Here is a 24,918-nt window from a genome sequence, read left to right as displayed (position 1 = left end):
ATTAGAGACCATCCTGCCCTATATCTCTTTGGGGATCTTATACTGCTATGATCCATGAATACTCATAGGGTATCATTAATGGCAAAGCAATTCCTCCTAAATGACTTCCATTTTAATACCATAATGACCACATTTTGAAAAGACTGGAGTACGCCTTATTCTTCCAGCTTATACCACTCTGGTTTGTAAGAAGAATAGCCTTTGATATTACAGAAATTGGCTAGGCTTGCTTTATGCTAGCATTGGACATATTTCATTTCTTGAAGTTGCCCCAATTAGATGGAGACAGTCATGGTTTGGTAGCAGTCACTGCACCTGAGAAATACATTCCAGGAAATTCCAGGTTGGCAATTCGCAGGACTTAACATTCACAAGACCGATCATTTCCTGAACTATTTTGTATTGTGAGAGAAGTACAGTATCGTTGAAAAATTGTATGAGAAAAAATATATTGCATGTTTGGGAAAGTTTCAGTCTTCTGCATTAGGACAAGAAGAACGAACCACCAAAATCCTGCTTTCTTCCTGGAATTTGTATTACAAATGGATTCCTTTACACAGATTCAGGTGTCAGCTGAGATTTAGAAATGAAATGAAGTGAATGGATGAAATATAGCTAGATCTAATTGGAATCAGAGTCATCCTATATACCTCTCTATACTTTTGTACGTTGCAAACTAATCTTGCTTTTTCCACATCCATGCATAGTTTATATATTATCTTTTGACCTTTTCTCAATTTTTTTTTGAAAGATCTCATCAACTCTATTTAACCATGTCTTGGCTGCCCTCCCTGCCTTCCACATGGCAGGTTTTTCTAGGCAACATAACATTTATTATGCTCTATATTGCCACATTGGCCCCAGCTGCTATTGATATCTTGCCTACAGACTATTGTCTGGATAGAAAAAAGAATTTGAACTATCCAAAGATGCTACTCAAGTGACCCACTTTAGCAAGAGGAGGGATGGGCAGAAAGCATTGTTTCTCACTTTTGGCAATTTTCTCACCCTCCCTCTAGGAGTGTGATGACCTTTAAACACCGCAGTCTTGTTCAAGGCCGTTACAGATTGTTTATAATTTCTACTTGAATTTTATATAGTTATTATTAGCAAATATCTTTTAAATGTGTTCCTGTGCTGAACTGTTTTGTATCATTCTTACTTCGTGTATAAAATGTTATTGTATTTTAGTGATTCAATAGTATCAAAATTTGATAGATGAATAAATATTTTGTGATTTGATCCTTATTGATTCTGCCTAAACAATCTCAGCAGCCATTCATTCTTGAACCCCTCCCTTTGTTTTACCATGTACACATTTTAAATACCTCATTCCCACTGTATTCAACTTGCTTTTATGTTTCCAGATATATCAAACTCTCATTTTCATATAATGAAGTGAACAGAACCATAATCTTATGCACAGCTATCTTCATTTCATTCATTCTTTGTGATGGACCACATACTACTCATTATCTTTCTATTAGTATTTCCTTGTTTTAAAAAATTTCCACTCTTTCTCCTTTTTAGTCAACATTCTACCAAGCTACAAAAATGTTTTGGCATTTTGCCATGTATGTCTAATTAGCAGTTGTCCATTTTAATCACCATTACATTGGCCTTTGATAAATTTATTTTCACAGCTATATTCATTGCATCATATAATCCATTTAATGTCATGTTTCCACCCTAAAACCTTTTAATATCCCCGTAAACATTCCTTATACTTTATCCAAAAATATGTTAAATAACCAAGGTGACATCAGATTTTATCTTACTTTCTGTTCTTCATTGAACCATTGGTTAAGCATGTCATTTATTCTCACATTTGCTTTAATTCCACCATCTATCACTCCTGCTGCATTCAGCAATCAAACTTCAACTCTATATTTGTGCAAAACAGTACATAATACATGCCTAATCACTTTATCATATGCTTTCTCTAAATCAAGAAACATTAAGTGACATGTACATTAAGCACAAATGTAGATTTCACACACACATTAAACAAATCACTCAACTACTATATAAGCAAACCATATCCGTATTTTAACATGTGCGTTCCTAGATCTGTAGTCTTAACAATTTTCAATATTCTCATAGCATTTTTGACTTCCTTTTCTTGGATACTAAAAGTCACAGGATTTTTCTCAATTCTATTCTTCTCATTTCCAAACAAATTTCTGAACCTCTTCTAGCTTATCCGTTCTTCGGTTTCACTTTAAATAATGTTATTTCTTTTAAGATTCCATATGGCATGATGAGGGCTCTTTAGTCATTTGCAAAATATATGTCTGTCAATATATCTGTCAATATAGTTCTGCATTTTCTCAATCATAAAGAGTTTTTTTTGGCCTATTCTTGGTTGAAGCATACTCTATATCAACTTCTAATGACAGTTTATATGCAGTTTTAATTTGTGACATCATCATGGTAAACAATCAAAATCAATGTAGTAGAGATGTCACTAGTTAACAAATCCTTCTGAATATGTCAGATATATTGCGTTATCTAACCCTATCAGAAAAGGCTGTTTTCCAATCCCAATATTCATCATTAACACAATCCTCCACTTGATTGTTTTGGTCTCTTGAAATCCTAGGGCTTGTTTATATTGTAAACTTGTAATTTGAAGCCAACCCTATTTTGACTGCTTTTGAAATAAAGTTTTAATTCAGTCTTATATTTGTTGAGTTTTTAAATAAAAATCTTCACATTAAAGTCTCTCTGAACTCTCTCTCTATATATTACCAACTCTCTCTCCCCCCTCAATTCAATTGTGTCCCATTCTCAAGGACTGTCTGGACAAGTCCCTTTCTTGACAAGGTTTTGTAGAAATACTTTCTCATTGCCTCCTTCCTAGGGCTGAGAGAAAGAGACTGGTCCAAGATTATTCAGCTGGTTTTCGCCTAAAGTGGGACTAGAACTCAAAGTGTCCTGATTTCTAGCCTGAACCATTTCACAAATCGGCTCTCATATTACCAATAACAATACATTTTAACTCAACTTGTGAACATTTCCCCACAGTCCTTCAATATGTTGGAGTACAAAATAATATTTAACACATGCCTGATCATGTAGCGAGTTATGGGGATATGCATTCCTTATATTAAGGTAGTAGAAAACATAATAAAAAAACACACCAGGAAACGGGTCAAACCTTTTCTTTTAGGGTAAGAGGCGTGCACCTTTCATAAACTCACAAAGATCAATTTCCATAGAAATAATATGGTAGTGTTTGGTCTAGATCAGCAATGGCCAGCTGATTTCATAGATGTTTCCAACATTTTAAACAAAACTGCTCGAAACCAATAATCTGTGATAGATGTACCATCTAAATATGCCAGGGCCATTCCTTGATCTGACAAATTGGAGAGAGATGTAGCTGCCAGCTTTCAGAATATCTTCCAGAGAAAACACTTTACAAATTGCAAACAGATGCATGTAAGGAATTCTTAAATAACCCTCTGAAGACATTTTTAGAACGTTACCATATTCATCACTTTGTCACTCACAGTGAAACTAAGGCAGTTGTCCTAGAGAGGCTCAACTGAAAATTAAACTCTAGAGATATATTACAGCTAGAAATACCTACTAATATGGGGCCTTTTTGTCAATGTTCTTTCAGTGCTATAATAGCACTTGTTACCATATTTTCCAGGCCACAACCAGTAGTAGAAGCTATCACTCAGGTTTTTCATTCATTACTCTATAAAGTTCAGAATTGTGATGGTTTCATATGAAGATTTTCTTTTAATGTAATTCTCATTGCCTTTACCAGATCTTTATTAGTATTGCATAATATAGCTTTCTACTATTTTAGCCCAACTTTATTTAATAAAAAAATGATTTTCAAGAATTGGACAGCCCATTTATAATGCAAGAGAAAGGATGTACAAACTCTACAATTGTTCACATCATGTTTAATAACTTTAACATAGCCTGACAGTGTAGTGCCCTTTTGCTGTATGACACTTTTAGAGATTTTCAAAATATCTATGTTTCTACTGTCCACTGTTTCTAACACCTCCACTATCTTTTTCTCACCCTTCTTCTCAAGCAAGCAGTACGCAAGACTCTGAAAGTTGATTTTGTCACAATTAACAATGTTCAATATAAGACCTAAACCTTCAGCATTGCTTTCCTGTTTCACAAAGAGTATCTTTTCATTTTGGGGCTTTCTGAGCACAAACTTGATAATTGTGAAAGAAGATAGTCTTCAAATTACAGTTATAATTGGGTCGGAATTTTCCATGTGAGATTATAAAGTGTGACCTTATGTATATATTTTGGAAAACTTTTTTAAAAAGTTCCTTTATTCTTCCTGTAAGGTGCTGTTTGTATACATTTGTTGTTCCAGTTAAACTTTGAATAAATATGTATTTTTAACTTTCAGAAAGGATGGAATGTAAAAAACTTTACACTCTGCATTTAAGGTGCTGCTTTTAAAATCTCAGCAAAAATAAAACCTTGTTATTATGGCTTTCGTTCTTTCCAAAGGAGTCAAAATAGAGTTTGGTTCAAAATATAGTTTTTCAATACAGTCACGGCCTAAGGTTACCAAAGGTCAATGCAATTAAGTGGAGGGTTATCTTAAATTTAGGGCTACCGAGCAACCTTTACTGATGGGATTAGATAACATGGTAAAGTTTGGTAAAGTTTGTGACCACATGATAACCGGATCTGAGGGTTCACTTTGATGACATCACTGATTAACACTACTGATAAGTTCCCAACATAAATTAGAGAGCATAGAAAATATTGATAGGTCTGTAAACCATTCAGGGGTTCAAGAAAAAGAAAAAGGCTTGCAATTCTTCTACCTCTTATTCAAAGCAAGTAATCCCATGGATCAACCAAGGCAGTTTCTGTCTCCCCCCCAACCACCCCCAAAAAGGTATGAGATCTATTGAAATAGTCAGAGCAAATTAGTTTCGTACAATTTTAACAGAAGCTGATCAATAGCCACCTGCTCAAGCAATCTACTTTCATCAGTTAGGTTTGGAACAGTTTTCTTTGGGAGTGACCATCTTTAAATATTCTGATATTGGTCTCCAGCTGGTAAAATAATATCTAGCACCTATGCATAGAGTAGATTAAAAGCTACATTGCCGTAGGTCATACTGACTGATGGTGCCATTCTTGTTGAGGCAAAGATTTCCATTTTTATACAGAAGGATACAGAAGGAGCTAAAGTGTTGATATTCACTGTTTTGGTGCCTGGGTCAATGGCTATGCAACCATAGCCTAAATCCAGACTTGCCTACACATTTTTGAGTCCCTTTGCATCAAACCAAACACATTTTCAGTTGTATGTGGCAACAATCAGCAAAGACCCATTAAAACTAAGAGCAACATGTTGCATTCTAAACATTGCCTGGTTGAGAAATATATTTTTAGCACCAATTTTTGGCTTCTTTTTTAATTTTACTCTAGAGGATCCTTTGAGGCTATGATTTTTTTCTTTGCATTTTTTTTGTTACAGGGGAATAAGATTTAACAGGAATTTTCTGCTCCTATAACTTATAGAACTGTTGGTAACTTGAGGAAAAGTGCTGTCTTTTTCCAGATGCTACAGAGGCTGCAACACCTGGAAAAGCCACAGGGAAGAAACCAGGGTGACCTCTGCATTTACTCTAGCAGCAGCTGTACATTCAGCAGGCAGGAAACATTGCTCTAAACTACAGTTATCTATCAATCCAATGGTCTTTTAATTTATGACACTTGCTGGGAAAATGAGCTGCTGGCAAATATATGTAACTATCTCTTGTGGCAGTCTGTCCTGAAACTAAACATTCCAAAAACAGTCTGAATATAACACATAATAAATCTATATGGATATACTTTGGGAATCAGTGAGCCCCCCATAGATGAGATTCTACCTCCTACTTGGATGCACATGGCCAAATCTCAATTTTTCGATTGTTTGCTAATGCAATAGCTAAATTTTAAATATCTCAGTCTGGTCTATGGAATATAGGCAAGAAAAGCATGGGAGAATGTAGGCAAGGAATGATGGCGAGAAAGCTTCTTGGGTCCATTAAGACAAAGAGTAACAATTTAACAAAGAATCCAGTAGGCTTGAGGAACATTACCAACCCCATAAACATCTGGGGGGGCAGTGCTGCTTGATCTTTCCCTATAACGCACATCTTCTAAACAATAACATTCCACCTCTTCTGTTATTGTGGAGTGGAAAAGGAACAGAAACTTTGGTTGAAGATGCTCAAGAAAGTTCACCTATAATATTTGGTGGAAGGTCACTGCTTCGTGGTAGAACATATTCTTTGCATAAAGAAGAGGTCAAACAAGAAGTGTTGGAAAATGGAAAGCCAAGAAATAGCACTAAGATAGGATGCTTCAAGTCATACTTTCATCGGTTCACACACAGGAAAGTTTTAAATATTTAAGAAAAAAAAAAGAAATAGCCAGGCCAGGTATTAAGTACAATACCCAGATGTCTGTTGCTATGTGAACAATGAGAGCAATAGGCAAATAATGTAAATAAAATCTAAGTTAACATTCTAATCACCTCAGTGTCACAAATGAACCTTCATTTTGGAGCCAGCCATTATTCTTCAGTGACACCATCATTTTAAAAATTTTTGTCCCTAAAAAAGGCACACAGTGTCAAATTAGCATATGCTTTATCACTTGTCCATTTTCCTTTCCAAACAATTGTGAAGCGAGGCTCTTCTTTCCCCATCACTGTTGATAGGGTGAATGTCTATGTATATGTATGGAACATTTAAAGCAGACCTCAAAGTGTGATATCTGGATGAAGAATCCTTTTTATTAAGCATCAAGACCTTGAGCAACACCAAGAGGCCTCTGCAATGACAGGTGACACATTATGTTTCTTCAAATGTTAGCATCACTTAGGTTCAGTTGACATAGCCTTGCCAGCCAGTAACTATGTATTCAGGCTATTTGAGGTACTGTAGCAGCAGCTGTCGGAACTAACAGCTACAGGCATGTACAACAGGTCACCCAACAGTAACCTGCTCAACAATGCCACTGCTACTTCATCACTCAGACTCTAGAGACACTAGATTTTATTTACAGTGTACTTAAGACATTCATCATTATTGGGTGACTTTAGCTAGAGAAGTGGGAACCTTAAGGACTAATTTATACAGTATGCCGTAAACCACTTGCTGAGAGGCTGGGAGTTGATTGTATTTGCTGCTGCCCTATAAGCACGGAAGGAGAATCCTTTTCCCTACCATCCCCTCATCCTTAATTATCAGCATTTGCTGTCTTCTTGGCACTTGAGCACAAAGCCAAACATATTGTGGAGAAGGCAAGTCCCAATGACTCTCTTCTTTTCTTCTTAAAGAGAAGCCAGAGACTGAAAATAGTGAGTGAAGAAGTAGCAGACATGATGGACAGAAACAGTGGATCAGTGAGAGACTTCAAAGTGGGATCCACTCGGCAGTCTATGATTATTAAGGTAAAGGTAAAAGTTCCCCTGCACATGCATGCTAGTCATTTCCGGCTCTAGGGGTTGTGCTCATCTCCGTTTCTAAACTGAGGAGCCAGCATGTCCAAAGAAGTCTCCGTGGTCATGTGGCTGGCATGACTAAATGCCGAAGGTGCACTGAACACTGTTACCTTTCCACCAAAGTGGTCCCTATTCTTCTACTTGCATTTTTTACGTGCTTTCGAACTGCTAGGTTGGCAGAAGCTGGGACAAGTAACGGGAGCTGACTCCGTTATGTGGCGCTACGGATTCGAACTGCAGACCTTCTGATCGACAAGCTCAGCATTTTAGCCACTGAGCCACCGTGTCCCTTCTGTGATTATTAGCTGTGGACAACTGCTGACATAATCATCCAATGATAGCCAGCTCATAAGTTGCTGGGTTGATTTAGGCTGGGTTGAAAGTTGGATATCAATGTCAGGCAAGCTCCAACTGAGGTAACTTCCCTATTAACCCTTGCATTTTTTTTTCTCTTGCAGAAATGTCTTCTGCCAATACGTACTTGTTATACAACAGATGGCACAATTTCTATAATATATTCGTTCTATAAATGCTGGCAGTCTTTCAGAAAAGCCTATTAAAAACAGAGCCTCTTTTCACTGTTTTGTTTTTATTTGGAACAGTAATAAAGTCAGTTGTTAGCTTCAAGCGGTACTAAGATTTAAAATAGGAACTGCTTTGAAGCATCATGAAACTGCACCCAGCCTCTAGGTTATTAAACGTGTTCTTTCTGTACAGCTTCCTACACATAGCTTATTGTTTAGGAGAGTTACAACTGGATGTTTCCATAATAGACATTTCAATTTGTCTTACTTTAGAACTATGTAATTATATACACAAAACACTATGACATACAGAGGAGGTTACAAGGAGAGACAGATTAGAGACTGTACAATAAGAGCCACAGCAGGTTTTCAGGAACAACATGTGAAGAATGCCTTCGAGGAGAAAAAGTAATACAGTGCGGGCTAGATTGACTCCAAGTCACTAGATGGAATTTGGGGGGCTCCAAACTTCAAGGAGATTAAGGAGAGCCAGCTGGCACCCTTTATCACACAGGCAGCCTGTGGAGCAATTTTTAACTGACCCTTGGCAGTTTTAGTCTTGTTGTTATTTTTTGAAAAGTAAAATTTAAACATTCACAGTTTCTCCTACAAGGGCATGGATTTTGTTTCTGGCAGAGATGAGAGAAAGAATTATATTTATTATGTCTAGTGTCATATAACCACTGACTACCCATCCAAGTAGTTTCACATTCTGCAGATCTTTAGACTTCTCCTAAGCATTGTGAAGGAATTCCCTTTCAGTTCTACCACTGGTAAAAGCTTGGGACAGAATTAGATGGAAGCATCAGGAGGAAATTCAGCCTTCAGAACAATTGTATTTGTTGCCCACAGAAATTCCTGAGATTTTGCTTGCAGGAAAATTTCGGGGTCAATTCTGTTTACATGGCCCATCTGGTGAATGATATTAACTAGAGATGATGTACAGATCAGTATAAATCACTTCATTTTAAACATCCTTGTTTTGTGGCACCTAGAAAATATATTTTACTTGCCCTTTAAGAAATACAAGTAGTCCTCGACTTACGACCAAAACTGAATCCAAAATTTATGTTGCTAAGTGAAATATCTGTTAAGTGAGTTTTGTCCCATTTTACGGCCTTTCTTGCCACAGTTGTTAAATGAATCACTGCAGTTGTTGTATTAATAACACAGTTGTTAAGTGACTCTGGTTTCCCTATTGACTCAGAAGGTTGCAAAAGCTGATCACATGATTCTAGGATGCTGCAACCATCATAAATATGAATCTATTGCAAAGCGTCCGAATTTTGGTCACGTGACCAAGGGGATACTGCATGAAAAACGGTCATAAGTCACTTTTTTCTGTGCCATTGTAACATTGGACAGTCACTAAATGAACTGTTGTAAATTGAGGGCTATAACTACCTGTAGTCATTTTTGCACAAGTATCAGAAAAGTTACATAGGGATCCTATTTCATATAATGGTGATAATGGGGAGGAGCACCAAATGCTTAGGTTAAGATTCTTTAACCTACAGTTTATTTTAAGAATTCAAATCTATAGCTCTGTCCGCAAACACAGTACTTGCTTCTATACTACAATGTACAAATCCTTTTAATGCCACAGGTTAGACCTGTTTTCTTTTTTTGGCCACAGATTGACAATTAATGGAGGCTGGGAAGTTTATGGTTTTTATACATGTTTTATGTACAAGTTTTACTGTTTTAGCAAAAAATACTTTTGAAGACCAGGAATTCTGCTGGAATTCTGGCAGCCTCTCAGAATGATTGTTTTATTAATAACAGTAGCAGGGCTTGTATAAACTTTTGCCTAGAAGTCTGTCAGAATATGTGTGTGAATAGTTTAATGAGCTGACTATGCAACCCATCTCAGCAGTTTATTCCATCTGATTTAGAGCACGAGTCAGATTTTGGACACTTTTATGTATTTGCCAAAATGATATTTCTTCTTCTTCCAGGAAGCAGTTTTTTCCACCACATTGGACAATGGTGGTTAAAAAAGAAGTTAGGTAAAGTTTCAACACAGCATTATTTTTTCTATCATATTCACACCGAGTTGACTTTTCATTGACTGTCCAGACTTACAAACGCAAGATAGGTTAATAGCTGTTTTAGTATTTCGTGCCTTTATGTACGCTTAGGTGTGTGTGTGTGTGTGTGTGTGTGCGCGGGGGGAAAGTAAGAAGATAAGATTCAGCAATCTCATTATTTGCTAGTCATTTTTAATAAATAAAATAATATTTATTCTTTTACTTCAGTTGGGGAATTGATGGGTGTTGTTTTGGGTGATGGCTATTTCCCTGACATCCAAGCGCATTGTATGCTCATCCTGTGTCATAAGGGATGCAGTCCCTATACATTTATAAGAAGAACTTGCACTAGTGAACATCCTTTGCCGATCTATTGTCAATCTATTATACATTGGTCTCTTTAGGGAGATATATAGTTGCTTATGTCTCCTTCTCCTGCCCCCTCGCACTTGTAGAGAATAAGGACTATAGCCTTGATGGAAATGTGCAAGAAATGTTACTTGAGCAAAAGGAACACAAACATTTTAAAAGTCCAGAGTAATGAGATAACATTCAAAAGCAGGTCAGGCAGCCACTCCCCTGATTCACTGGATTATAAGGAAGGGGGAGGAGGTTCAGCACAATCAGACCGGCAAGTTTCTGTTATTGTAGCCATTCTCAATAAAAGTAGTTTTGTCCCTCCTGTGGTATTGGTTTCCTCATCTGACCACCATTTTGTAAATATTTCAAGAGAGACTGAAGGTTTTTCCTTTGTTTTAGTCATACTGTGTAATTAATTTCCTGGTCTGGTCTACCTAGTGGGGCTGACACACCAGATAATAAAATTAAGGGTAATTATTTCTATAGTAGTTTTAAGTATAGTTATAATGCTCCTTGCTCATCTGTCTTCTCCTTGCTCAGCTTCACTTTTGAATTTAAGCAACAATAATATCTCCAAAGTGAATATGTTTTGAAAAGAAATGGCATGTTACAACAGGATTAAAACACCACCAGTCTACCTTTAGAAATCATGTGATATTTTTGCTGGCAAAACCACAAAACTGCACCTGCACCCAGAAGATTATCTCCCCTTTGCTTTGTGAACTGGCAAATATCCATTGCGGAAGAGACTGGTCATGGGGCTTTTATAAACATGAAGTTTTCTCATACAGCACCACTTGTTTATACTTTTCCTTTAGTACATTACAATGAAAACCATTTTAATACTCAAAATGACAACACTTCATTTTAACACCATAGGCATAACAACAGCTGAGTGTAGGTTAAATGTCAAGGGAAGTTATATCAGGAACTTGTCTTTTAGTAGCATCTTACTAACAAGCAAGGCGAATGACTGTAGTCCACAGCTAATAACAATGACACATAGCAACAAATCTATCTAGCTATGAACTTGATGAACTAAGGAGTGGCAGGGAAATAATTAAAGCTCAGCCCAATTTTCTCAAATACTTTTCAGACAAAGTGTCTGAAGCTCAGTTTTATCACACAAAAACTGCTCAATATTTTCAGAGAAACTGGGATTGTGTTAGGTAAAATCCTCACCTCCAAAACTCAAAGAGAATCTTGAGTACCTTTACACTCAAAGCAAACTAAGAACCTAAGAAAAATATTGCTAGTGAGGAATGAATTGTAGATCTAATTATGTTGACGAGGGCAGGAAAAATCTCTCTATTGTGCGTATTGGGCTACAATTTTCTCATGTTGTTCATTTGCTTCAAATTAATAATGTGTATGTATTCACACACACACACACACACACACACACACACACACACAGACAGACAGACAATGAGTTGGACTATAAACCTACAAAATTAAATAGGAAGATAAGAAAAACATTGCCAAAAACATTTTCCACAATGATAGATGAATTAAGTCTACAAGATGCATGTATGTGTGTATGTGTGTGTATATACACACAGAGAGTATATAAAGAATATACTATGTGTTAAGAATAAAGTGGTTGGGACCAATTTCTCCCCTCCCTCTCTAATGAATAGAGGTGAGATCCAATGTCATTAAGAACACAAAATGATTCAGATGTGATTTTCATGCAATTCTAATTTTCTTGGGTTGAATTCCTGACTAGTGCTAGTAGCACCACACAAACACTCATTGTACTGCAGGGAACAAGAAATCCGTCATATCTATCAAAATCAAACTGCAAAGCTGGCCCATCCAACCTTCCAGGATTTTAAGCAGATCTTCTTCTTCTTCTCAACTCCCTGCTCCCTCCTCTTCACTTCAATCAACCCTCCTACTTTTATCTTCCAGAAAAAATGAGGGCTATCTTTCCCTTTTAGGAGGAAGGTCAAGCAAAGTGTTCATGGAAGTCGCTCCATGGACTCTCTAATCAGGGAAGATGTATAATTGTCTGGTCTATTTATATAGCATGTATCTTTCTTAATGCGGTAATGTACGAAATAAATGAAACACCGCATGCTTAGATGTGTGTAATAGGACATATGGGGCACTGGAATGACATCTTCTTTTGCAGGAAGCAATGGACAGATGGTGACGAGGGGTGAGGATTCCCATCCAGCTTCCCACAAGGGCAAGATTGCATTGTATATGATCTCTGGATCAAGTCCAAATTCTGAAATGTCACAAGATTTAATTATTCCTCTGATGGTTTGATCATTTAAGGGAAAGGGTTGTCACCATGGTACAAGATCTCATTATAGTGTCTAAACAGTTTGATGATCCTTGTGTAAGGGAATCTATTAATATCATTTACAAGATATAATTTATACTATATATTAATTATATTATATTATATTATATTATATTATATTATATTATATTATATTATATTATATTATATTATATTATATTATATTATATTATATTATATTCTGTTTTTGCTTTAACCCCTTCTTTGGAATAGCACTTAAAGGATTTAGTACATATTTATTAAACAGGAACATAAGCATAGCTTCAGAAAGTACAGAAGATTCTGACCTAGCTTTCATGTTTCTAAGAAGGTAAACATATTGTCTGAAACTAAGGCAGGAGACATGATAGCATGTATGACACAATTCCTCTTACAAGAAAAATTGGTATAGATAGTTTTTTTTTCCTTTGCTTAAAATATATGTATCTGCTTATGACTGGATTGTGAGTTGCCATGAGCAGGTCCGTGTTTTCTTACAGTAGAGGGCAGTGATATCCACACTCTAATTATTTCTCTGATTTTGTGAAACAAAATATGTGAATTCTCTCCATTACTCCATAATCAAAATATTCCCTCATGCTGCAACAATACATTACTTTAATAAAGAACAATAACACTGGATTAATTTGAATTAGTGTGCTATATGCAATCCATAAGCAGCAGACAGAAAGGCAGATCAGAATAATTCAAGTCAAAATAAATAAAAAAAGTCCTTGTATTTTTGTGTCCATATATTTGTGTGTTCATGTGTGTGTATGTGTGTTTAATAAAACAGAAAGCTGACTTCCATCATGTTGGACTGGTCCATTTAAGTCTCCCACACTTTTTCACTAATACATAGGCAAAAGTATTATAAAACAATCCTATGGCTTTACCTGTTAAACACATTGACTATGTGTTGTATTCATATTGCATTATCTGAAAAAAAAGAGCATCCTACTTCATCTTCTTTTAAGATAAGATTGTTTGCAAATACTGATTTGATAGCAATTCAAAAATTATTATTATCATTATTTGTATGCTGCCTAATCTTACCAAAGTCATGATGACTTATAAGTAACACAGAATACAATAAACATCTCTGATTAAATATAACCTACAGCCAAATAATATCATAACATAATGCAGGGTTGTAAAAAATCTAGTCTCAAAATAAAAATTGCAATATAATTACTAATGGAGAATAAAATTCCAGACAGGAGTTCTGGAAAAGTTCAACTTCAAGAAGGCTGTTATTGAAAGAGCCAGTCTATTTTTTTGGGTGGGATGGGAAATTGTCCCACAATATTCATGCCATGATGGAAAAGCAATACTTTCTGGCTTCAACCTCACTCACCCCATGAAACAGGGGCACCACCCTTAGAAGGACCTTCATGGATCAGTCAGGTGTAGCTGATGTCAGCATTGAATAATTTAAGTGGATTTTGAAAATTTCTTATTGAAACATTATCATTGGAGAAAATAAACAAAGATTAAAGAAATAAAGTTAGAAAATGGATAAATGTGTTTGCAGTACATGCTACCGGGTTGGAATTTTCATGGTTTAGCATAACATGGGCATCTAGCCATTTGCCTCATCAGAGTTGCAAACAGATATCTACATTAAGCAATAAAATAACTATTCTGATGTTGACTCTTAATTCTTTCTATTTGTTCAATCATGAAACTGAAATATTGTTGTGATAAGCCTAAAGATCCTATATTTTGTCCTGGGCTTTTCTGATGTAAGGCTGTCTTTTAATTATATATGGAGATATATAGTTTGTAAATATACACTGAACAGAATATATCTGGTCACCCATTTGAAAACCTCCCTCTAAGAGCAGCATGAAGCTTTGTCTATACTGAATAAAGATGGTTGCACTATAAGCGGCCACCAAGTACCTCTAATTTATTTTATTTTATTTTGTTTGTTTGTTTGTTTGTTTGTTTGTTTGTTTGTTTATTTATTTATTTATTTATCAAGCATATATAAGATTACAGATATGAGTATAAACATGATTATGAATACATGAAATGGATATGAATAAATGGGGACATTAGGACAGGGACGGTAGGCACATTGGTGCTCTTATGCACGCCCCTTACAGACCTCTTAGGAATGGGGTGAGGTCAACAGTAGACAGTCTAAGGTTAAAGTTTTGGGGGTTTGGGGAAGAAACCACAGAGTCAGGTAGTGCATTCCAGGCATTGACCACTCTGTTGCTGAAGTTGTATTTTCTGCAATCAAGTTTGAAGCAGTTTACCTTGAGTTTTTATCTATTGTGTGCTTGTGTATTGTTGTGGTTGAAGCTGAAGTAGTCAGTGACAGGTAGAACGTTGTAGCAGATAATTTTATGTACTACGTTTAAGTCAGACCGAAGGCAGTGTAGTTCTAAGTTGTCTAAACCCAAAATTTCAAGCCTGGTGGCGTAAGGTATTTATATGGTGTTTCCTTTGATTTGTTATAGCTAGGTTGAATATAATGAGAGATGAGTCCTATCCCCAAGAATCTTCCATGTGACTTGGAGAAATCACTATCCAATAGGGGCAAAGTTTACGGAAGCAAAGATTCTCAGAAAGAAGCAAGAAAAGGAAGAAAGGTGGCATAAAACCAGTTAAGAAGAGAGACTATGACTAATATTCTCCCATCACTCAGATGCAGCTTAAGCCTAAAGCCCTATTTCAATATCCATTCTCACATGCATCTGCCTGCTGAGCCAGAATTATTCCCCTGTTTAATTTCAGACAAATTCATTTGAAATGAAGACCTCAGGGTCTAGCTGGTAATAACTAAATAGAAATGGGTGATGGAAATAAATGCAATTTCTTTGATATCATATTTGATTTTTCAAGTATTTACTCCTTAGCTTCATTAATGGTCTGCTAAAAATAAACAAACACACCAACCAAAGGGAGAAGAATTGCTTTTTTGAGACAAAGCTTCAGTGGCTCCCTGACAATGATTAGTCAAGCTCAGAAAATTTTAATTGACTACTTGTAGAGCTGAGATAGCAATGGGCCTCCAAAGCCAAATTACAATGGTCCCAGCATGCATTGCTTGCTGTTTATTGGGTCACACCAAAAAAACTTCATTAGTGGTAGAACATGTCAAAATTAGTCACTTAAGAATGTAAACAGCTCCAAGAACAGGAAAGAACAGGCCTCCAGCCATCTGCTTGGTGTGTTTGTCCCACTTCCTCACACTACTGGTGATGATTTTCATTCACTCATCCAGATGATGGTTGTCTTTGATTCAGCAGAGTGTCTTGGAGTAGTAAAGAGCTGAAGATGTCAACAGATTGCTGTGCCTTCCGGCAGAGACACCAAGGCTCAGGACTCAGCGGGACGAGCAACAGCAGCAGCTGCTGCTTCCCAGGACTTCTCTTCCATCTTCTCTTCTCATTTTCATCCTTTTTTGTTATTGCTACAGATGCAAAAAGCAAATGATCTTGACATGATTAGCACTGGCACCCTGGTGAAACTCTTTGCATTTCTTTTTGCTCAACATGATTTTGGATTCCACACTAGAAATGGCTTGCTTTCCCAAGTCATTATTTTAATTCCCTCCCCCGGAATTTCAGCTGTCAATCAACAGAAACTTGACAGTTCTTTCTCATTAAAGAAGTTCCGAGTTTGAGCTTCTGTATTTGTATTCAAAAGTTGGGATTGGTGGGGTTTCCTCCTTTTAAACTTGCTCAAGATTGCCGGCTTGGTATAGGATCCATTCAGTGTAACTGGTTTGTTGCTTTTTCCAACAAATGGGAGCAAAGTAAGAATAAAGGTACTAATTAAAAACTTCAATTTTTCAGGAAGCCATAAAACACCCTCTGAATTTTTTTAAAAAATTAATAATATGAAAGAAATCATTTTCAGTAATTTGATGTGTCTACATGCATAATTTAAGATAGCATTTAAGAGCCAAGTGTTAGGAATGCCCCAGTTCAAATCTGCTATTTAAAGTCCTGCTGTTAGCCTTAAGGAAGCCTCTCTCTGCTCTTCCTATCTATAATATGTGAACAGTAAGCAGTTATGCATCTGTTTTATAATGAATGAAACACTAACAAGAATGACATCTGTTAGCTCAGTTTTCCTACATTATGGAAGAAATGTCAAGAGTCACGAGTGGTTAATTTTCATTCACCCATCTTTATTCATTGGCCATTCATTTGAGTGTGAGAAGACCTTGCTGGTTATATATAAATAAATAGTGGTTGCTGGTTGTGGTTATCAAGTTGACATGGTGTGTGTGTGTGTGTGTGTGTGTGTGTGTGTGTGTTAAAAATGCTCAAAATGACATCCACAATGAAATGATAGAGGTCCCACTGTCTTTTCATATGCCTTATGTGGTGAGGGCTTCAATTTCATGGCCATGTTGACTTTTATTTTTTGAGCCCGCCCCATAAATACTTCAGATGGTTGGTATATGTTTTGTTTTCTCAGAAAGTCTTGTAAGTGGAGTTCTGGAAGGAAGCATGTCTTAAGCATTTGGGAAAAACAAAAGAAAGATGACCTAATTTTATTTATTTCTTAAATTTATATCCCCAATAAGGTGACTCCCCAATTTTGCTCCCATTACTATATGTGATAGTACAAACTAAAAAGAAAAGAAAAAAATGAACAAAACAACTGAATGACCCAATAAAGTAAATGTCAATTATGAAAATTGTTGCTTGCAATAAATCATTAGCTATTCCCTACTTTTTGGATTCCATTTTGAGTTTATTCATTTTGGTTTATGCAAACAAATAATGAAAAAAGATAGAAATATAAAATGTGTATTTTCAGGGATAGAATTATTGGCAAACCATACAGGAATTTTGGCTGACGGGGTCCAGAAGAAGAGCGTTTTCTGCTGTGGCTCCCACCCTCTGGAACATCTTGTCTCCCGAGGTCAGAGCTGCTTCCATTCTTTTGGCCTTCCAAAAGGACTTGAAGCAGGGGTGAAATGTAAAATTTGTTACTACCAGTTCTCTGGGCGTGGCTTGGTGGTGGTGGGGTAATGTGACTGGGTGAGCCAACCTTTTTTTTTATTTTAACTTTTCAAAGCATTTTTTCTGCAAATGCAAAAAAATGCTTTGAAAAGGCTCTGACGATCAGGCACACAGCTGGGATCGTCAGAGCCTTTTCAAAGCATTTGTTTAACCACCTCTTCCCCGGAAGAGGTTGCAGAAAAAAATGCTTTGAAAAGCTTCTGAGATCCCAGCTGAGCCGCGCGATCATCAGAGGCTTTTTTTTTTACTTTTAAAAACATTTTTTCGGCGGAAGAAGTTGTAGAAAAAATGCTTTTAAAAGTAAAAAAAAAAAAGCCTCTGATGATTGTGTGGCTCAGCTGGGCATGGTGGTGGTGGGGGGGTGCGCAGGGATTTTTGCTACCGGTTCTCTGAACTATTGCCATCGCTACCGGATCGGGTGATCCGGTCCGAACCGGGAGCATTTCACCCCTGACTTGAAGACATGGCTGTGGTGACTAGCTTGGGCCCTAATGGGAGTGTGGCATGTTGGAAGTGGCTAATAGAGTAGAAAACATGGTACCTCTTCTCTGTGCCTACTTTGCTCCTCCCCTCTCCCTCCTGCTTAGTTTATTTTATTTTTTTTTTAAATTTAAGATCTTCCTTTATTGTTTTATTCTGTATTTTATTCAAGTCCGTAAGCTGCCTAGAATCGCCTTTGGCGAGATGGGCAGTATGCAAGTTTGATAAACAAGTAAATAAAAATATAGAGTGAATGACACAGAATCATTAACAAACCTGATATAGACTGAATGATCAGAAATATAAATCAATGTGAAGTAAAATGAAATTGGAAAGACAAAAGTTTGGCATTAAGAGGCAAAATTGTTCCAGAAAAAGGAAACAGATCGCTCAAAAGTCTTTTTTCGTTTTCCCTTGGGGAGGGGGGAAAGGGAAATCCACTAATATGTGCTTTTGTCAACAGGCCCTACTAATAAATTATAAAGTCTTACCTATTTTGGGATGCAAATAACTTCAGGACTGTTTACTCTGAGAGGAAGAATATTACAATTGCTGCCTCCCATGAGTCCTCCTTTGGTGAAATTGGCTCCTGCAAAAATAAGACTAGCTTCCTTTTTCTAATCTTTGTTTCTTAAGATTAATGAAAACCTTCTCTTTCAAGTATAGTAGGTACAAATGTGACAAATAAATAAACAAATTTAAGCAGGCATTTGGGGATTGTTAGGCAGAGTGTATGTATTTAAGATGTATGTGGACATGCAAACAATAGTATGCTCTTTATTAAAACGCAATGAATTGTATAATGTATTATCTACCACTTTTGTAAGCTGTTTATATCCATCGTTTGATTGAAGCAACATACAAACATTTAAAACAAAGGAATAAATAATAAACAACCATGTCTACTTTGCTCTAAATCAGATGTAAATATAGCTTCTGAATATTGTGCCATAGTTATTTTGGTTTACATCCCCATGTGCCAGAGTCAATGGAATATTTTCAATTTTATTGACCATTTTTTCCCGATTATTGCATAGTTTTTATTGATTTTAAGATTTGATCTGTAAACATCTAGATATGTATTTTTCAAATATAGAAATATGGCAGATAAATAAATATCATGATGAATAAATTAGAGTAAAATCTGAAACATCAAGCTTTAGGGGAAAATATATATCTTATGTATGCATTTTGAGAAATACATTCCATTAATTTCCTTCTTCTGAGTAAATGTTTTAATTATTGAAGCCTCGATTAATCTAATTTAAGCAAATTAATAATGAAACTAAGTATTTAATGTGAAAAACAAAGAATTAAATTCTGTAAAGCAGAGTACTTGATGTTAATACTTAGCTTAATGGAAATCCTGTTGATTATTTACTGTAAATTCTATAACAAGTTTCCTTTATGAAATAACATTAAGTTTATGCTTTAAAAAAAACTATTGTAATATCTATTCATTCAAAGAGTACATACTTCCGGTCTTCCTAAGTCATGTTCAGAGGAATTTCTGTCAAGAGATTAGACATAGAAGTGGCTAGTCCAAAATCATCCAGGAACAGAATTGCTATTGGGTTTATTATCAAGTTTTCCTACTGTTTGTTCTACAATTACTAATAGTTACAATACACTGGCTTTTAATTAATAGACTTAGGGTTTTGTTAATTAGTTAAACAAATTTAATAAAGCCACACAAATCTATAACTACTCCATAATGGATTATTTTTCCTTCTATGTTCTTATTTAAAACACTTTTTTTGTGTTAGATAAATTTTGGGTAAAGAATTCGAAGGAGGTTTCTGTCATGCTGTTTTAATCATCTTATAAGTATACATGAAAGGCATCCTAAAATTTTGACTAAATTCAGGTCTTTATTCCTATTGTTGATATGAAAAATACCCCCAGTATTTTTCAAAATTCCATTGTAGGTTTATGATGGGAACATATTTTTTTGAACATCATGGTGAAGGCCTTAACCCAGTACATGGAAGCTGTCAGGTTCTAAGGGTGGTGGATTATGTAGACAAATGAGTCCAGAGACAGTCAATGTTTGACTTTGGATGGTTTGACTTGGATGGTTTGACTTTGGATGGTTTGCAATCTTCTTGATAGAAGTCTTTATGGGCTCATAGCTCCAAGAGATACAGATGGAAGCTGTGGTGAAAATGTTGCACAATTGCATCTTGTACATTAGTTGCAGCCATTTTTTGAAGAAGACACGATCGCTCATATGCATGACAATTTGTGGCTGGACTACTGCAATTTGCTCTTCAAGGCTACTCTTGAAGATGGCTTGGAAGCTTCAGTTGTACAGCATGCAGTGCCCAGACAATTATGGGTACATTAAGGTAACACTACGATGGAAGCTGCCTTGGCTGCAGTTAGCTTCTGGTTGCATTTCCAAAGCTAGGCATACTACAGGGCCTAGTTATCACTGAGGCTATCTTCTGATTAAATCTGCCTGTTTGATAAGATTGAGAATAAAAACTTGCTGTAGGTCCCACATACTGAGAAAATACAATCCCCCAGGGTTTTACTGTCAAGCCTTCCTGGTGACACCCCAACCCCCAAATAGCCTCTCTTTATCTGAGCATCCCCTCCCTCTTATGTTTCTGAAAAGTAGTTACAACATCAGCAGGAGGAGTTGAGAATACATATGATCATATTACCCCTGAAATGTGGCACCTCAGACTGTTGTAATTTGTTATGGGTGGACTTCATTGTAAATTTTAATCCTACTTGTCAGCGTACCATAAGCCACTCAGAGTTTTCAGAAATGGAGCAGCATATAAGCTGAAATGAATAGCAAATAAATAAATCACTGAGCCACTTTGAGGGGAATGTGTCCAATAACAGCTCCTCTCAAGCCTTCGTTCCCATCATTTCCATAATCCCAGCCATTAGACAGATGAACTCACCATAAAGCAAATGACAGAAAAACTCATCAGCACTTAATTCATTACAGAAAAAAGGAAATGTGACATGACAGTTTACAGAGCCCCACTCAATAAAGCACATTAAAATACTATATGATTTAAATGACAATATTTATGGCAACTAGTAGCTTATTATCTCCTATATCATTCTTGCAAAATGAAGCTTGTATTCTTTCACCTTTGTAAAAAATACAAACAATCTGCTAGATGGGTTGAAAATGCAGAACCAATTGTAAAGTTTGCACAATCTCTCTCAGTGGAATGCATTTTGTTTCCAAACTGTTGAAAAAATGTGAAATGCTTCTTTTCTCCACTAGGATCAAGCAATGGGTGTAACATTGGTGGTGTGTGCACACCCGACATCCACAACAAAAGGATTTTTTTTTTGGATGATGTGAATCAGAACAGTTAATTATAGATTTTGGTACAAATCATAAATTCCTTAATCTGACATTCTTATGAAACACATCAAAGTTGCATTAGAAGATTGTGGTTTTCTCATTGTAAAATGTTGCACATCAGCTAGATCTTAAATTACTGTAGTTACTAATATAAATATCTAGCTAGGTGGCAGCCTGTAACCAATCCTCGTTGATCATAAAAAGCAAAACAGGTTTGAACCTGGTTAGTTCTTGAATGAGAAACTACCAGAAAATATCAGGCTATAGGAAGAGTGGGATTCAGCCAGTTCGCACGAGTTCAGATGAAACAGCTGTTAACTTTTTGCCCAGTTCGGAGAACCGTTTAATCCCACCTCTGGCTAGCCCCATCCACCCTACCCCAACCCTCCCAGGAATCCTCCCCACACCCCGTTTTGGTTTCCAGGGCGCTGCAGGAGGCCATCCAGGCCCAAACCTCCTGCTCTAGGATGAGTTGGGAATGGGGATTTTGCATGATCGTTACTGTGGGGTGAGTTGGGAATGAGGATTTTGCATTATGATTGCTCATAAGTAAGTAGGAACCAGTAAGAGAGGAATGGAAAAATTCCTATCTGTAGATCAGTGTTTTTCAGTCTTGGCAAGTTTAATATGAGCGAACTTCATGCTGCCTGGGAAATTCTGGGAATTGAAGTCCATGCACCTTAAAGTTGGCAAAGTTGAGAGAAGCATGGCACTTCACTAGAGTTTAGGATTTTCCATTCCTGTTTTATTTAAAGTTTGATGCAATGAAATAAATCAGTTGTGGTTTCGTTAACAAATAGTGATTAAAGCGATATGAACCATCACTGGACTTTTTGTGAGAAACTGAAATTAAAAGTTGATCTGGGCTTTGATGATTAAATAAGGGATTATGGAAATAATGTAGACTAATGTTAATCTTAGAATAAAAGTTTTATATATTCTTTTACTTATATCTGTATCAAAAAAAGTTGGAAGTCATTCTTTTTCAGTTTTTCTTCTTTTCTTCTTTCTTACACTTTCACTCTTTTTCTTTCCTGAGCCTTTTCTTTTTTCAAATCTGTTTTTATTTGTTTATCCCTTAGCTTCGTATTTTTTTTTTTTAATGTATGAAGGATCAAATACTCAGCCATTATAATTTTACATTCCTTATTTACAGAAACCATATCAAAATTTAGAATGAAATCCACTGGGAGCCATCTCATATAAGGCAGGCTCTGAGTCCCTCTAACCAAAAAGTGTTTATCGATAGAAGAGAATATTTGTAGCCCAGGGTTGAACTGTGGGGCCCTTGGTGCTCTCTGAGCTTGGTGGGTTTTTTGCAGATGTTTCATTACCAAACTAGGTAACATCATCAGTACTAGAAGGGAGTAGAGTTTGCTCTTATTTTCATATACTAGTGGTTTACCCTGTCAGTGTTGATCAGTTGCTTCACAAAAAGTGTTTTGATTGGTGCCAGGTCTCTATAGCCTCAAGCAGAGAAGGGCTATTCTGCACCCATCCCTCATATGTTCTTTAAAATACAGAGTTTCCCAGCATTCCTTTAGGAACCCCCAACATGCAAACTGTGGTTATTCATCCTAAAATGAATCCTCTTTACCTGGAGCTTCAAAATTTGCTATTTGCTGGGGAGGTGTGTAGATAAAAGTCAGTCCACATTTAGTTTACATCTGACTTTGGGGATTTTCTTCATAACCAAACAAAAGTGTATTTTCTTTGCAGTTCACACCCCTTGATTGCTGGATCTGGATGTCACCAAGCAAAGCCCACATTTTGTAATTAACCCCCTTGCCCTGTTTTGGCTGGCAGAGTGCTGCAGGAAGCTGAGTGCTGTCATGCCCCCTGGCCATGCCCACCCAGCCAGTCATTAGGGCAGAGAACCGGTTGTTAAATTATTTGAATCCCACCACTGGCTATAGGTTAAATTGAAGAGTACAAACATTGCAGAAGAAGGCAGAGATGAGTCATTATAGATCATTGTCAAGAAAAATACATGGAAGAATTTTTGAGGACAATTTATTTATTAGGAACTTGAAGTAACGTTAAAGTAACGTTAGGAAGGGGGGGGGGGAATGGAGCTATCATTTACCAGAAATGTTGAGCCTCACCCTTCCAAATCCATTTTAGTTTGGGTACAGATCCATTTGGAATTTAGACTTGGTTTGAAACTCTTTTATCCCTTTTTCTAAATTTATTGAGATACTTAGGGTTAGTGTACAAACAGGCAGTAGAAGAGACTATGAACATGTGAATGGTTTTGCTTAATTGCAATCTGTAGAATAAACATAAACACATACACACATGCCCACGCATATATACATACAATATTTGTTGATTATGTGTATCTAAGATTAGTGCATTTAATAGGCATTTAATCTGTACGTCCAGCTTGCACAACTAAGTACTCCATGCTTCCAGTGGTCTAGTTAGTCCTGTCACCCAACTATGCATGTCTTAGTTGGTCTCAAAGGTCCAATCCATAACCATCCTTCAAAGCCCAGCCTCAGGCCCTCAGTTTGGGCAAATTAAGCATACTGAGTGTAAACTAGGACATTGAAGAAGAGCTCTTCCATTGGTACAAATAATTTTTTTCTCTCTTTTTTTCTGCACCCTCCTTATCTATTCTAAAGGCTGGGAAAATTCTTGGGAAATCTAAAGGAAGAATGAAAAATTTAAAGTAGGATAAAATGTTACAGTTTTGAACAAATCAAATAGATTTGAAATAGAATTGTGTATTAATGATGACCATGTTAATGCTAAAATGTATAAATCTTTGCTGAGTTTTTAAATTTCTTTTATTTATCAAATATTAAAGCCACACATCTCCCTCTCAGAGAGACTCTGGTTGGTGTACAAATAAAGAGGGATTCTGGGAAGTGTACAAATAAATATAAGATATCAGACAGAAGAAGTACAAATGAAAAAATACATGATAAAATGGGCTAAAAATTTTTGGTGTAACATACAGAAGATCAATGAGAAAATATATGGTTGAAAGGAATGAAATTATATTCTAGAATTTTTAGAAGTTGATGTATTGCTAGTACTTATCACTAGACAAATTGTCTAGAATGTATCTGGAACATTTCTTGGAAATGTGAACAACATGAAAGGACATTTTACCCATTGTAAGTTTATGAGGGATTGTGGACTTGGTCATGTAAAAAAGCAAAAAAATAAATTAAAAAAATACAAAGAGATATACTAATTGAGAAAATTATAAAAGTTAAATTGCAACTGAAGCTTGATTTCAAATCTTGTAACTATACCTGGTTCCAAAATGATATAAATCAAAATAAGAGCCTCTTGTGCAACTGAAACTCCCTTACAAGTTTTCCCAAAGATTTTTCCATCTGAGTACTGCTCTTTTTTCAGATCCACTTTCTGGAAAATTCTTTT

The sequence above is a fragment of the Pantherophis guttatus genome, chromosome 3, assembly GCF_059756535.1.
Source record: "Pantherophis guttatus breed Tessera chromosome 3, ASM5975653v1, whole genome shotgun sequence".
Taxonomy (NCBI): Eukaryota; Metazoa; Chordata; class Lepidosauria; order Squamata; family Colubridae; genus Pantherophis; species Pantherophis guttatus.
The sequence above is the reverse complement of the archived record's forward strand: the minus strand, read 5'-3'. Positions refer to the sequence as shown.